The sequence below is a fragment of the Podarcis tiliguerta genome (assembly GCF_965153285.1).
Source record: "Podarcis tiliguerta genome assembly, chromosome: 18".
In the NCBI taxonomy this organism is placed as follows: Eukaryota; Metazoa; Chordata; class Lepidosauria; order Squamata; family Lacertidae; genus Podarcis; species Podarcis tiliguerta.
The window spans coordinates 8,457,355-8,471,280 of record NC_139551.1 but is presented as its reverse complement, the minus strand read 5'-3'; the positions used below and the strand labels follow the sequence as shown (position 1 = coordinate 8,471,280).

General features: G+C 48.8%; 1 long non-coding RNA gene across 1 annotated transcript in view; it reads right to left on the bottom strand.

The window, feature by feature from the left end:
* The window catches only part of LOC310668655, a 207,245-nt gene that overhangs the window by 133,595 nt on the left and 59,724 nt on the right, over positions 1-13,926 (bottom strand). The gene's annotated exons all lie outside the window — the stretch shown is intronic.

The window sequence follows — 13,926 nt, the reverse complement described above, 5'->3', positions numbered from 1 at the left end:
ATTCTACGAGGGCTTAGGGCCCTCTTATCTATGGGACTGCCTCTCCTGGTATGCCACACAGAGGACCTTAAGGTCCATGAATAACCACAGTTTAAAGGTCCCGGTCCCTAAGGAAGTCAGACTATCCTCCACCAGGGCCAGGGCCTTTTCAGTGATGGCTCCGACCTGGTGGAATGCTTTTGAATTATGGTGCTGAAGGAGACAGTGGAAGACAGGAGTGCCTGGCTTGCTCTGGTCCATGGGGTCACGAAGAGTCGGACACGACTAAACGACTAAACAACCACAACAACCATGGACAGAAATCCATGTTCTGCTCAGTTGCCATTCCTTCCATTCACCCTAACCTACCTCACAGGGTTGTTGTGACTATAAAATGGAGAAAACCATGTGCACCACTGGGTCCTCAGAATCACCAAGGATACAAGAGAAGGAAATGGAGTTATTTAGGGGTTTCAATTTTCCACGCAGCAGCCCTTAAGATACTTGACTGCCAAGTCACCTCTCGGTCTTCCCTTCTCTGGGTTTAACATAACCCAGCTTCTTCAACCATTCCTCATAAGGCTTGGTTTCCAGACCCCAGATCATCTTGGTCGCCCCCCTCTGCCCACCTTCCAGCTTGTCAACATCCTTCTTAAATTGTGGTGCCCAGAACTGGACACAGCATTCCAGGTGGGGTCTGACCAAGGCAGAATAGAGTGGTACTTTTGGCTCCCTTGATTTTGGCACTAGACTTCAGGTGATGCAGCCTGGAGATAGTTGCAGGTAGGGATAGGTGAATCATTCAGTTTTGCGATCTCCCAGTTTCTCCTTTCCTCCCCAATTTTCGGTTCTTCACATTTCTACATCCATTTCAGAATGTCTCCAAATATAAACATTTCGGCAGATGCAGTTTTGCCTAATACACCCATTTCCTGCAAAGCACTTTTAAGGCAATGCATTTATGTATGTTAAAGGGACCCCTGACCATTAGGTCCAGTCGTGGCCGACTCTGGGGTTGCGGCGCTCATCTCGCTTTATTGGCCGAGGGAGCCGGCGTCCAGCTTCTGGGTCATGTGGCCAGCATGACTAAGCCGCTTCTGGCGAAGCAGAGCAGCGCACGGAAACGCCGTTTACCTTCCCGCTGAAGCGGTACCTATTTATCTACTTGCACTTTGACGTGCTTTCGAACTGCTAGGTTGGCAGGAGCAGGGACCGAGCAATGGGAGCTCACCCCATCATTGCGGGGATTTGAACCGCCAACTTTCTGATCGGCAAATCCTAGCCTCTCTGGTTTGACCCACAGCACCGTCTACCTTTAAAGGCAGACTGAATTGAATTGCTCTCCCATCCTTCCTCGCAGGATGGTTTTTTCCCCCATTTTTGTTTTTTTTAAGAAAGAGATGGCAGAGTTCACTCTTCAACTAAATAATATAAGTGCTGGAGGACGTTTAAATTAAACAGGTGTATTATTCTTCCTCTCTTTTCTTCCTTTCCCTCTTTTTCCTTTCTTTCTTTTGTTCCATTTTTCCTCCTCCTGAGTGTTAGGTGTCATACAAAACGAGAGTTCAAGTTGAGTTAACTTTGTTGATAGAATTTATGTAGAAAAATCCCCCTTTCTTTATATGCCAAAACACGCACAGACACACACACAGACACACACACACACACAGGGTAAGGGCTGTCCAATCTTCACACACTCACACACTTGTTAGATTGTCCTTTGAAAAGATAAACAACCTCCTGGGGGAGGGAGACATAGAGACCATCACTCATTCCCCAGAAACCAGACTGCAGTGAACAAAATACAACATTAATAAAAAGAAAAGGGAGAGAGAGAGTTTGTAAGACGATTTCTACCTGAGGCACCGAGGAAAATGCCAGTTTAAATCTCACTCAGAAAGCTGACATTCAGCATGACGGCGAGGGACTAGCCTTTAACTCAGGCGATCCTGCTCACACCTGAAAAGACCCCTTTTCTGCCGTGACTTTCTTTCCCCCATTCCTTTCATAGGAGGAAGTGGAGGCCTCCCTAGAAGTAGCACCTTGTGATATGGATGCCCTGCCACTTACCGTATTTTTCGCTCTATTGGACGCACCAGACCATAGGACGCACCGGACCATAGGAGGGGGAGAACAGGGAAAAAATATTTTTTCCTTGTTCTCCCCCTGTAAAACAAGGTGCATTCAAGGTGCATTCACCCGAGCCTATGAAGCTGGCGGTGGGGGGAAGCGCTGCTTTCCCCCACCCCCAGCCTCAAAGATCCCCTAAGCCTTTGGAGCGCAGCGCCCTGCTGCCCTGCAGAGGCTTTGCACTCAGCCGTCCCCAAGCTAGAAGAGCGAGACGGAGCCCTCCGTCTCGCTGTTCTGGCTTGGGAACAGCCTCGCTAGCCTCTGCAGGAGAGCAGGGTGAACGCACCCCGCTTTCCTGGAGAGGCTTTGCGCGCAGCCGTCCCCAAGCCAGAACAGCGAGACGGAGCCCTCCGTCTCGCTGTTCTGGCTTGGAAACAGCCTCGCTAGCCTCTGCAGGAGAGCAGGGTGAACGCACCCCGCTTTCCTGGAGAGGCTTTGCGCGCAGCCGTCCCCAAGCCAGAACAGCGAGACGGAGGGCTCCGTCTCGCTGTTCTGGCTTGGGAACAGCCTTGCTAGCCTCTGTAGGAGAGCGGGGTGAACGCACCCCGTTGTCCTGGAGAGGCTTTGCACGCAGCCGTCCCCAGGCTAGAAGAGCGAGACGGAGCCCTTCGCAGCGCTCCGTCTCCCTGTTCTGCCTTTCGGCATAGCGGCACAGCCTGCATTCGCTCTATAGGACGCACACACATTTCCCCTTAATATTTGGAGGGGAAAAAGTGCGTCCTATAGAGCGAAAAATACGGTAATTGTAGTTGTGTGGAATCCACTCTGTTTGTGCTCAGAAGCAACTTGGTCACCACCAGTTCTGGCTGCTGCCCATCGGGACTGGTTCTGTGGGTGAACATACCTGTTGTCCAGAGACGTATTCTCATAAGGTCAACTGGATGCTTGTGGAGATCTGGCAAGCAAGACCTGAGCCCAAGAGCCCTCTCTCCTCCTGCGGTTTCCAACAGCTGGCTTTCAGGCGCATGGCTGCCTCTAGCAGCAAGTTAGCAGCCATCACTGTCTCCTGTGGGAACCGAAAGATTAGGTAGAGTCAGCTGACGTCCAGTATTTGAGTGCCTTGGCTCATGTACGCAAAACAGCACCACCCGTACCCAAGAGGAAAGAAATGTGCCAACACTGCTCTTCCCAAGATGCTAGCTTTCTACCGGCGTGGTGTTTTCCAAAATCAATGGCCCAGTCTTTGTGGGAATGTTCTGGGGTGCAGGACAGGATATATTGACTAATTATATCCTTATCCAACTTGTGCTAACAAGTTCCCAAAATATCAGCAGAGTATCAAAATATCAGAGACATTCCCCTTTAAGTTCGCAACGGTAACGTCTGCACAGGTTCGCTAGAACCTCTATAATAATTACTCTGGTAATTTCCCCTTTTGTTCCCTCTTAAAATACAAGACACGACACAGTCTTTATAAAAGTATAAAAGAGTTTACTCACGTTCTGTTCACAATGTGATCCCAGAAGGCAGACAGCTTTAAAAACGGTTACATACACTAAGAATCTATCTTGTAGCAAGATAGTCCTTATCTCCTCTCTTGGCTGAGAGCCAAGAGGGCATCCTTAGATGTTTCCTCATCGAAGGAAGATGGCAGAGAGAGAGAGAGATGGCTGCCTGCCCTGTGCTTTTATCATTTACCTGCACAGGTGAGGCCACACCCACCTCTGGTCACATGCGGAGGAAGTCCGTCCCCAGGAAGTTTACCTGCTTGCTGGACTGACGTCCCTCCCCATGTTCTAACATGTACACTCTAGGAATGTTGTCATTGACTGCTCCTGTGTTTACATCCCACAGTCTTAACGTGGCCCAGTATACCTGAAGGAGCATCTCCACCTGCATCGTTCAGCCTGGACACGGAGGTCCAGCTCTGAGGGCCTTTTGTCCGTTCCCACACTGCGAGAAGCAAAGTCACAGAGAACTAGGCAGTGGCGCCCATCAGATGTCAAGGAGATAAACCACTATACAATTTCTAGAAGACAACTGAAGGCAGCCCTGTTTAGGGAAGTTTTTAATGTCTCGCTGTGTTTTTATAAGCTGCCCAGAGTGGCTGGGGCAACCCAGTCAGATGGGGGGGGGGGTGCTACTACTACTGATTATATTACTAGTACTTAATTCCCTAGCCGGAATTAAGATTGTCGGAAGAAATATCAACAACCTCAGATATGCAGATGACACAACCCTGATGGCAGAAAGTGAGGAGGAATTAAAGAACATTTTAATGAGGGTGAAAGAGGAGAGCGCAAAATATGGTCTGAAGCTCAACATCAAAAAAATGAAGATCGTGGCCACTGGTCCCATCACCTCCTGGCAAATAGAAGGGGAAGAAATGGAGGCAGTGAGAGATTTTACTTTCTTGGGGTCCATGATCACTGCTGATGGTGACAGCAGTCACGAAATTAAAAGATGCCTGCTTCTTGGGAGAAAAGCAATGACAAACCTAGACAGCATCTTAAAAAGCAGAGACATCACCTTGCCAACAAAGGCCCGTATAGTTAAAGCTATGATTTTCCCAGTAGTGATGTGCGGAAGTGAGAGCTGGACCATAAAGAAGGCTGATCGCCCAAGAATGGATGCTTTTGAATTCTGGTGCTGGAGGAGACTCTTGAGAGTCCCATGGACTGCAAGAAGATCAAACCTCTCCATTCTGAAGGAAAGCAGCCCTGAGTGCTCACTGAAAGGACAGATCCTGAAGCTGAGGCTCCAAGACTTTGGCCACCTCATGAGAAGAGAAGACTCCCTGGGAAAGTCCCTGATGTTGGGAAAGATGGAGGGCGCAAGGAGAAGGGGACGACAGAGGGTGAGATGGTGGGACAGTGTTCTCGAAGCTACCAACATGAGTTTGACCAAACTGCGGGAGGCAGCGGAAGACAGGAGGGCCTGGCGTGCTCTGGTCCAGGGGGTCACGATGAGTCGGATACAACTAAACAACTAAACAACTAAACAACTAAACAACTAAACAACAACAACTACTACTACTACTACAGTGGAACCTAAGTTCCTGAACGCCTCCGTTGTTGAACGTTTTGGTTCTCGAATGCCAAAACCCCCGAAGTAAATGCTTCCGTTTTTGAACATTTTTCAGAACTCGAACATGCGATGCGTCTTCTGCTGAGTGCAAGAAGCTCTTGAGACCAATGGGAAGCCGTGCCTCAGTTGTCGAATGCTTCGGAAGCTGAACGGTCTTCCAGAGCAGATTATGTTTGACAACGAAGGTTCCACTGTATTATTATTATTATTATTATTATTAAGATGTTGGAGTGAACTACTGTGTGAATGCAGTCCATACAGAGGCATGGAGGGAAAGGGAAATGTTTCGCCCACCCACCCCGAGTGTATGTTGGGGGGGGGGGAGGCTAGCTTGTAAAAGCAGCCCTCAGGCACCAACCCCACCCAGCTCCCCAGAGAGCCCCCCCCTCGTTTCGCTCAGAGCAGACTCCGGGTTGTCAACGGCGAAATAATAAGAAGAAACAACTAAATAATTGAGATCTCAAAACAGTCAAACGCCTCGGTGGCTTCGCTGAACGGGAAATCGATCGGCCTCCGATATTAATCGCAGCCCTCTCAGAGGGCGGAAGGCTCCATTTAAATAAAGCTGAATGGGAGACCCGGGGGCGCATCCCCCGGAGGGGTCCATTCTTCAACCCGGGGTCTCTTACGCTCTCCATCTCCTAGCGATTTTCCCCATCTGCATCTCTCCTGTCTCCCACCTCACCCCGCCCTCCCACCAGTGGCGTAGCGTGGGGGGTGCAGGAGGGGCCGGCGGCACCGGGTGCAACATCTGGGGGTTAGGGTAAGGGTGCGCAAATCCACGGGTTAGGGGGCACAAATCCACGGGTTAGGGGGCGCAAATTACTTGCCTTGCCCTGGGTGCTGACAACCCACGCTACGCCACTGCCTCCCACTGAAGCACACACATCACTTTTGCATGTGCCACGAAGTCTGCGCATCTCCCATGCACCTCGCATTTTGGGAGGGTAAACAAGAGATTAACCTTCCACGGGAAAGGGCCGCAATCTTGGATCGCGTTGCCCGCTTCTCCCCGCGCGCCGCAGCCCACTTGGTTTCTGGTTTCCTTGGCAATTTCACCTTTCTTTTCCCAGCTCCCTGAAAGCTTCCTTTTTTCCCCCCGGGAGGGGGGTGGGTGGGTGGTGGAAACAGGGTTGGCGTGGAAGGAACAGGTTTAAAAACAGCTATTAATGATGACTTTTTAATCCTCCCCCAGCTTCTTAATAGCGCTCTGGATGGAATTAATCATTGCGCCCCGTTAAAAATGGCTTTGAGCTTCTGGATTTTTTTGGGGTGTGTGTGTGTGTGGTTTGGATCTCTCTGATCGCTACACGGGGGGGGGGGGGGATTCATGCTTCTCCCTCTGTGTGCGCATGCCTTTGTATGTGTCACAACGGTTCCTATTATAATGACACCTCTGGTCTAGAGGTAGAAGGTGTCATCCGATTTCCTTTGGAGATAAAAATAACAATGCCGCCTTTTTTTTTTTGGTGGGGGGCGGTCAGGTTGTCAAAAGGGTTTGGATAGAGACAGACAGACCATCGCCTAGGGAGGAAAGAAAGGTTGTCAAGAGTAAAGTACCTTTTAATTAACTGAAACTGCAATCTGCTATGCAATATATAACGAGGGGTTGTGCCCATAGAATAAACAGCTCTTACTGACAGAAAGTCCCGTCCCCCCCGTTTTCAGTATAGTCAGAATCTCCTTTCTTGCCACTTGAAGCCATGGGTTCGAGTCCTACCCTCCAGAGCAGGAAAAAAACAAGCATGCTCCCTCCTCCATGTGACAGCCCTTAAGATATTTGAGGATGGTTATCATATCTCCTCTCAGTCTCCGCTTTTCCAGGCTAAACATTGTTGTTGTTGTTTTGTCGTTTAGTTGTGCCTGACTCTTCGTGACCCCCTGGACCAGAGCACACCAGGTACTCCTGTCTTCCACTGCCTCCCGCAGTTTGGTCAAACTCATGCTGGTCGCTTTGAGAACACTGTCCAGCCAGCTCGTCCTCTGCCATCCCCTTCTCCTTGTGCCCTCCATCTTTCCCAGCATCAGGGTCTTTTCCAGGGAGTCTTCTCTTCTCCTGAGGGGGCCAAAGTCTTGGAGCCTCAGCTTCAGGATCTGTCCTTCCAGTGAGCACTCAGGGCTGATTTCCTTCAGAACGGAGAGGTTTGATCTTCTTGAAGTCCATGGGACTCTCAAGAGTCTCCTCCAACACCATAAGCTAGCTCCTTCAAGTGCTCCTCATAAGGCTTAGTTTCCAAATCCTTGATCATATTGGATTCCCTCCTCTGCCCACCTTACAGCTTGTCAATATCCTTTTTAAATTGTGGTGCCCAGAAATGGACACCGTATTCCAGGTGTGGTTTGACCAAGGCAGAATAGAGCAGACACTAGACTTCTGTTGATGCAGCCTAGAATAGCATTAGCTATTTTTGCTGCTGCATCACACAGTTGACTCAAGTTCAGATTGTGATCCCCTAAGACCCCTAGATCCTTTTCACAGCTAGTAAGCCAGGTGTCCCCTGCCCTATATTTCTGCATCTGGTTCTTCCTGCCTAAGTGTAGAACCTTACATTTGTCCCTGTTGAAATTCATTTTGTTAGCTTGCGCCCAGTTCTCCAATCTGTTAAGGTCATTTTGAATTCTGATTCTGTCTTCTGTGGCATTAGCTACCCCTTCCAGTTTGGTGTCATTTGCAGATTTGAGCCACAAAGCGAAGTTAGTGCGCGATGGCCTTTGCCCGCATGAATTTGCAAAGATCAAAAAAGACCTCAGCCCCCTCAAACTATTCTCTTGCAGCTTTAAGTCTGAGGAATAGAACCTCAACCTATCTTACAGGGGGGTTGTAGCTGTGGCCCTGCGGATGTTACCGGCAGGCTTAAGCCCCCACCACACCTCACCATTGGCCATGCCGGCTGGGCTGAGGGTCCATCATCTTCCGCAGGGCCACACCTTCCTCACACTTCACAACGACCCCATAAGGTAAGCCAGGCTTCTGCAAATGACTCGGATATATATACCTGAGTGTAATAGAAATCCTATTGGGACACGGGTGGCACTGTGGTTTAAACCACTGAGCCTAGGACTTGCTGATCAGAAGGTCGGCGGTTCGAATCCCTGCAATGACGGGGTGAGCTCCTGTTGCTCGGTCCCTGCTCCTGCCAACCTAGCAGTTTGAAAGCACCTCAAAGTGCAAGTAGATAAGTAGGTACCACTCCAGCAGGAAGGTAAACGGCGTTTCCGTGCCCTGCTCTGGTTCGCCAGAAGCGGCTTAGTCATTCTGGCCACATGACCCAGAAGCTGTACGCCGGCTCCCTCGACCAATAAAGCGAGATGAGCGCCGCAACCCCAGAGTCGGCCGCGACTGGACCTAATGGTCAGGGGTCCCTTTACCTTTAATAGAAATCCTGAGGTTTACTTCCAAGTAGGCATAGTTCGGATTGCGTCTCTAGAATAGGTCCCATTGGGGCGATGTTTCATATTTCCCAGAGTTTATATTTCTTTGAAGCATTTTCTGTCGCTTAATATATCTATAAAAAGGGTGGAAGGTACAGTGCTACATAATTTAATTTATTCTCCTTCTCTTTTAAAGCCTTTTAATATTTCATAAACGGTTGTAATGAGCTGGCGGCCTGTTTTTGTTACGTTGTTTATGTGTCGTTAAGTCGGGAGGGCTGGGAACGAGATATTTTAAATTAACAGTGTTGCCCTGAGAAAAAAAAAAAAAAAAGAAGTCCTGTTTAATAAATCAAAATGGATGAAGGCTTGGATGCTCTGGAGAAATCGGTGAAAGCACCAAAGGGGCGGGTTTTTGAATGCCAACTGAAGCATCTCCTGATACCCCTTAAATCTGCCCTGCTCTGAGGTGAGCGCAAGGCAGCCATTTAAATTTCCCACAATGCCCCAGAGTGACCCTGCAGGCTTGTCATGCCATTCAATTTCAGCGGTCTACAAGGAGTAAAAAGTAAAGGTAAAGGTACCCCTGCCCATACGGGCCAGTCTTGCCAGACTCTAGGGTTGTGTGCTCATCTCACTCTATAGGCCGGGAGCCAGTGCTGTCCGAAGACACTTCCGGGTCACGTGGCCAGCGTGACAAGCTGCATCTGGCGAGCCAGCGCAGCACACGGAACGCCGTTTACCTTCCCGCTGGTAAGCGGTCCCTATTTATCTACTTGCACCCGAAGGTGCTTTCGAACTGCTAGGTTGGCAGGCGCTGGGACCGAACGACGGGAGCGCACCCCGCTGCGGGGATTCGAACCGCTGACCATGCGATCGGCAAGTCCTAGGCGCTGAGGTTTTACCCACAGCGCCACCCACGTCCCTACAAGGAGTAAGACTTATTTATTTCACAGAATTTATATGCGGTTTGAGTTTTTTTGCAAAAAATTTTTTTTAAAAAAAATTAAAGAGATTGCTGAAAATAAATAAATCTAACGTTAAAACATACAGAAAGTTAAAACTACAATAGAATAGACCAGGGTTTCCCAAACTTGGGTCTCCAGATGCTTTTGGGCTACAACTGCCATCATTCCTAGCTAGCAAAAAGTAAAAAGGTAAAGGACCCCTGGACGGTTAAGTCCAGTCCAAGGCGACTATGGGGTTGTGGCGCTCATCTCGCTGTCAGGCCGAGGGAGCCAATGTTGGTCCACAGACAGCTTTCTGGGTCATGTGGCCAGTATGACTAAACTGCTTCTGGCGCAATGGGACACCATGACGGAAACCAGAGCGCATGGAACTGCTGTTTACCTTCCCGCTGCTGTTGTACCTATTTATCTACTTGCGCTGGCGTGCTTTCGAACTGCTAGGTTGGCAGGAGCTGGAACAGAGCAACGGGAGCTCACTCCGTCGCGGGGATTCGAACCGCCGACCTTCTGATCGGCAAGCCCAAGAGCCTCAGTGGTTTAGACCACAGCGCCACTCGTCTCTCACTCCCTAGCTAGCAGGACCAGTGGTCAGGGATGATGGGAACGGTAGTCCGAAAACAGCTGGAGACCCAAAGTTTGGGAAAACCTGGAACAGACTAACACAAATTAAAACTCTCACAAGCTTCCGAAGCATCATGTCAGGTTTTGTCTAAATCAGGATTTCTTGAGTAGTCACCCAGAAGAACACAATGAAAGCACCTGCCTGATATCAATAGGCAGAGAGTACAAAGCGCAGGTGCTGCCGCAATAAACAACCGAGTTCTCGAAGATTGGTGCAGGTATTTTACACGGCAGCTGCAAAAGTGCCAGTTCCGTTGTTGAAGCAGTTGAGCGGGTGCTTGTGGGGCAAGCCGATCTCATAGGTAAAACTTACCGTATTTTTCGCTCTGTAAGACGCACCAGACCACAAGACGCATCTAGTGCTCTGGTCCAGGGGGTCACGAAGAGTCGGACACGACTAAACGACTAAACAACAAAGTAGGATGCCTGTATCTCTGCTTCTCCAGCTGTTAGGGAAGGTGCCTTGAAAGGGGTAAAAGATGGCCTATGGCCGATTCGTTTCCCAAGTGCTGGATTTATTAATTAATATATTTATTGGCTGTGCCGTTTTAGAGAAAGCTTTTAAGCCTCAAAGATTGGCTTATCTCCAGTTTTGAGAGAGAGAGAGAGAGAGAGAAGGTTTAGCAGTAGCATTGCGGGGGTGGGAGAGGTAGGAGGCCCATAAACACCATTTTCTGGTTGAATTATGTGCCATTTCTATAAAATAGTTGGGGAGGGGGGAGGGGCCGCTGTTCACAAACAGCTGAGCACCACAGTCCTGGGGCTTGGCGTGGTGATCATTTTCTCTGAGGAACCGAGGCTTTTCTCCAGAAACTTATGGACGCGCTTGGCCATTTTTCAATTCCAGTCACCCCCCGCCATATATAAAGAAGCTAGGCTTTTTGACAAAAGAGCGAGCGAGAGAGCGAGAGAGGGAAGAATCTAAATTGAAAGCAAATCGCAAGCGGGGCTTTTCTGGGTGATAAAAACTCCCATTCCGTGGCTTCCTTGTACAATATTTATTTTATCCTCCTTATAACTACCCAGGCTGTCTCTACATGTTATTAAAGTAATGCATTTGCTTAACCTCCACTTAAATTCTCCTCCCCGGGCTCTCCCTCCCTGATTGTACATCTCCCCGCTACACAATTTCCAACTGCTCGCTCGTCGTCGCTGGACAATTATATTAACAGCCTGTCTTCGCAAGGAGAGGGAATCGTAAAGTGTACCCCATTTGCACACACACACACACACACACACACACACACACGCAACTTGGTTCAGTGGGGAATCTTCAAACAGATGAGGAAAAGGACATTGATGGGGAAGATTGGATTGTGCAACAGCAAGAATCAGTTCTGGAGCCACAGCTTGGGAGAGCCCTGATTGATCATAGAATGGCAGAGTTGGAAGGGTCCCCATGTGGTCATCCAGCCCAACCCCTTGAACTGCAGGAATCCCTGGCAGGTGGCCACCCAAACTCTCTTCAAATATTTCCATCCCCTCCAAGGTCCCCTCAGGGTTCTTAGAGGGAAGTCATGAGATTCAAATATGCATTGTGCAGCGGTACCTTGGCTCTCAAACGCCTTGGAACCCAAACACTGCAAACCCGGAAGTAAGTGCTTAGGTTTGCGAACTTTTTTTGGAAGCCAAACATGCTCCGTTTTGAGTGTTACATTGAGGTCTGTCTGTTTTTGCTATTTATTTTGCGTTTTTGCGGCTCTTTTCGTGACTGTGTGGGACCCAGTTCAGCTACGGATTGATTGATTGATTGTGTGACTGCAGTACATTGTTTATTGCTTTCATTTTATGGATCAATGGTCTCGTTCAGTGGTTCTCAACCTGTGGGTCCCCAGATGTTGTTGGACTACAACTCCCATCATCCCTGAGCTCTGGCCTTGCTAGCTAGGGGTGATGGAAGTTGTAGTCCAACAACATCTGGGGACCCACAGGTTGAGAAAGGCTGATAGTAAAATTCATGTTAAATTGCTGTTTTAGGGGTTGCTTTGAAAAGTCTGGAACGGATTAATCCCTTTTGCATTACTTCCTATGGTAAAGCGTGCGTTGGTTTTGGAACGCTTTGGTTTTGGAACGGACTTCCTCAACAGATTAAGTTTGAGAATCAAGGTACCACTGTATGTGCCTTAGATGGTGTGGATTTCCCCTGTATTTGATTTTTTAAACTAGCTGTATCCCTATCTGATATCCCGAGTGGACACTAGATAGTATTTTTTTCGGAAACTTTTTTTCTCCTTAAACTTTAATGTCCCTATTTTTATCTTTATCTGTTCCTAGAATCATAGAATCATAGAATCATAGAATCATAGAGTTGGAAGAGACCACAAGGGCCATCGAGTCCAACCCCCTGCCAAGCAGGAAACACCATCAGAGCACTCCTGACATATGGCTGTCAAGCCTCTGCTTCAAGACCTCCAAAGAAGGAGACTCCACCACACTCCTTGGCAGCAAATTCCACTGTCAAACAGCTCTTACTGTCAGGAAGTTCTTCCTAATGTTTAGGTGGAATCTTCTTTCTTGTAGTTTGGATCCATTGCTCTGTGTCCGCTTCTCTGGAGCAGCAGAAAACAACCTTTCTCCCTCCTCTATGTGACATCCTTTTATATATTTGAACATGGCTATCCTATCACCCCTTAACCTCCTCTTCTCCAGGCTAAACATGCCCAGCTCCCTTAGCCGTTCCTCATAAGGCATCGTTTCCAGGCCTTTGACCATTTTGGTTGCCCTCCTCTGGACACGTTCCAGTTTGTCAGTGTCCTTCTTGAACTGTGGTGCCCAGAACTGGACACAGTACTCCAGGTGAGGTCTGACCAGAGCAGAAGACAGTGGCACTATTACTTCCCTTGATCTAGATGCTATACTCCTATTGATGCAGCCCAGAATTGCATTGGCTTTTTTAGCTGCCGCGTCACACTGTTGGCTCATTCCTATGCCTATACAGTATATAATGCAGGCATAGGCAAACCCGGCCCTCCAGTTGTTTTGGGACTACAACTCCCACGATCCCTAGCTCACAGGACCAGTGGTCAGGGATGATGGGAATTGTAGTCCCAAAACATCTGGAGGGCCGAGTTTGCCTGTGATTTATTTTCTGAAACTCTTTTGGTTATCCCCCCCCCCCCGGCATTTATTTTCCCGAATACATATTCAGCGTGAATAGCTGCAACCCATTTCTGAGAAGCCGTCCCAGCACTTGTTGTTTAGTCGTTCAGTCGTGTCTGCCTCTTCGTGACCCCCTGGACCAGAGCGCGCCAGGCACTCCTGTCTTCCACTGCCACCCGCAGTTTGGTCAGATTCATGTTTGTAGCTTCGAGAATACTGTCCAACCATCTCATCCTCCGTCGTCCCCTTCTCCTTGTGCCCTCCATCTTGCCCAGCATCAGGGTCTTTTCCAGTGAGTCTTCTCTTCTCATGAGGTGGCCAAAGTATTAGAGCCTCAGCTTCAGGATCTGTCCTTCCAGTGAGCACTCAGGGCTGATTTCCTTCAGAATGGAGAGGTTTGATCTTCTTGCAGTCCATAGGACTCTCAAGAGTCTCCTCCAGCACCAGAATTCAAAAGCATCCATTCTCCGTCGATCAGCCTTCTTTATGGTCCAGCTCTCACCTCCATACATCACCACTGGGAAAACCATAGCCTTTACTATACGGACCTTTGTTGGCAAGGTGATGTCTCTACTCCCCCCCCCCCCCCAGCGCTAGCCAAGTAAATAAGTCCTGTAACTCTTTTGGAAAACTTATATTCTTACTCAGCAAGATTTTGCATCTCTCTTCTCAAAGGAGCCTATAGGCATAATAAGTCACCACCATTCTCAGCTACCCTTTCGCCTTTGAG